Source organism: Pinus tabuliformis, chromosome 9, assembly GCF_031772625.1.
Source record: "Pinus tabuliformis cultivar Carrire ecotype Pingquan chromosome 9, CPIR1, whole genome shotgun sequence".
NCBI lineage: Eukaryota > Viridiplantae > Streptophyta > Pinopsida > Pinales > Pinaceae > Pinus > Pinus tabuliformis.
This window is the reverse complement of record NC_142307.1, coordinates 1,668,616,216-1,668,618,714: the sequence shown is the minus strand read 5'-3', so window position 1 is coordinate 1,668,618,714 and position 2,499 is coordinate 1,668,616,216. Positions and strand designations below refer to the sequence as shown.

At 40.4% G+C, this 2,499-nt stretch overlaps 1 pseudogene; it reads left to right on the top strand.

Annotated features, from left to right (window-relative positions):
• The first annotated feature begins 690 nt into the window (after positions 1-690).
• Positions 691-1,933, top strand: LOC149155284 (E3 ubiquitin-protein ligase PUB22 pseudogene; annotated as a pseudogene).
• Positions 1,934-2,499: the final 566 nt, after the last annotated feature.

Below are 2,499 nucleotides of genomic sequence, written 5' to 3'. Positions count from 1 at the left end.
ACCACATAAAATATTAATTCAAACCAATTGTTTAACTCTAATAAAAAGTTAGAATTCCAAAATTTCCACGTTTAACGACTTTTTAAGTAATCCATAAACAGATACGCTGACTGTCAAAATTCTTATCAATGGAATACAGCTCGAAAAAATCGATTAAATGCCGAATTTTCCTCATTTAACATTGGCAAATACCTTAACATACCAATACGAGGGTTGACTTTCAACTAAATCCTCCTTCGCTCCTCGTCATAATACGGAAATGTCTCCGCCTTCAATCGTTTTCAATGCTCCCTTGCGACACCCTCGCCTTTTAATGATGACTTTGCCTTGGTTACCATCTTACTATATTTTCAAAAAGTCAATATTCTGATATGGGTGGTTACAGTTGCCTATGGACTGGATCAAAAACTTACAGCTATTAGTGTCTGCGATGAAAGCTGAAATAGTCTATTGATTGGAACGTGTGGAATTGCAGACTATTTCTATATTTGACCGACCGACAACTGACTGCCTAACCTTGACAGAGCGAGTGCGTTGACATTAACAATTGTGCAGGAAGAGAAACTATATAGTCATAGACGCTATAAGCTTTAATTATCTGTATATTGAAGCCTTCAGACAACAAGCCTGCCCTGAAACGTGGTCGATCTGAATAACTGGTTATCTCGCTGTATTGATACCAACGTTACTATGTTAAGCTTCAATAACTCACCAAATGATTGTTCGGAGGTGGAGGTGCCTTCTTACTTCAGGTGCCCCATATCGATGGAGCTTATGAGAGACCCCGTAACCGTTTCCACGGGCATGACTTATGATCGGGAAAGCATAGAGCACTGGATTTTTTCGTGCAACAAGAAAACGTGTCCTGCTACCATGCAGCCGCTAGAGAATTTCGATTTAACTCCAAACCACACGCTGCGTCGCCTCATTAAAGGATGGTGCCTTGCAAACAGCTCCAAGGGCGTAGAGCAAATCACCACTCCCCGGGCGCCCGTCGACTCCGATCAAATCTCCGCGTTACTTGAAGCTGCACTCAGATCTCCAGCAGTGGAACGCATCAGTGCATTGAAAAAATTGCGGTCCATTGCGCGAGAGAGCGAGGGAAACAGAAGGTGCATGGCGGCCGGTTCGAGTATCGTTCTTGCATCTCTGATAAATTCGTCTTGCTGCGACGACAGTGAGAATGAAAAGTTCAGGGCTTGTGAGGAAACTTTGGGTATATTGCATCTGCTTCCTATGACCCAGCAAACTGCAAGATCTTTGTCAGAGGCAGCCTGCATTAGGTCCATGCCTTGGTCCTGCATAAGGGAAACGCTGAAGCTAGACTTCACGTGGTTGTTTTATTGCAGAAGGTTTCCACTTGGATATCTGATTGGGAATTTATCGGCAGGGGAAAGATTGAATCCTAGAGATCATAAAGGGTGAATCCTGCCATCAGGCGATCATGGCTGCCTTGGTTGTCCTCATAGCAATATGTAAAAAGTCCAGAAAGAACAGATTAATGGCTATAGAGGCAGGCACAATATTTTGTCTGATTGAATTACTTCCAGAGGCCGAGAAGCCCAAGCGTGAAAAGATATTAGATCTGTTGGACATGCTAGTGGACTATGCAGAAGGAAGGGCTGCCATGGCTAATCACGCGATGGGCATTGCTGTAGTCTCCAAGAAGATTATTAGGGTTTCAGAAATTGCCACTCAGAAAGCAGTTCGAATTCTTTGGTCGCTTTGCACATATTCTTCAACTGCGTCGATTCTTCGGGAGGTGCTTCAGTGTGGAGCTGTGTCTAAACTTTGCATGCTTCAACAACTCAGTTGCGCAGAAAAAACGAAGCAGAAGGCGAAGGAGGTATTGAGATTGCATGCAAATACTTTCAGAGTCTCCCCTTGTCTTCCGTACCTAATGAGAACTATCATGCACAGTTTCGAAATTTGATCTGATACACCCACGCAATTAAACAGAAAGATGGCCTGAAAAAGGAAGGCATTTTCGTTGTTATGTCAATTTTATTGAATGGGTCGGACTTTAATAATGTTACTTTTAAAAAACAAAGAAACTTGGCCGGCCCATACGGATTCGATGCGTATGAGCATCATTATTGTTATGGACATGTATATAGGCATTTCTATTTCGAAGAGGGAGAGTGCAAGATTATATATACTTTGGATATATCAAATAGTAATGATCTTTTTGGCCCTTGGGGAGATATTTGATTATTATGGGATTATTGATGAATAATATCCTTAACCAACGAAGTTGTTTACAAGCTCGGTGGAGAGCGATATCTATTTACATTATCAAAACTTAGCCATCATCCTCTTACCAAAACAAATTATCAATTCACTAACAAATTTGACACCACAAAAATATATGTATATAAGAATATAGTAAAATAATAAAAAAATTTCACAGTACTATACTATTGCTGGAAGACTATACATATATTATTAACATTTATCATTTTACTTATTAAAACATTGATCATTTTATTTGCTAAAAAA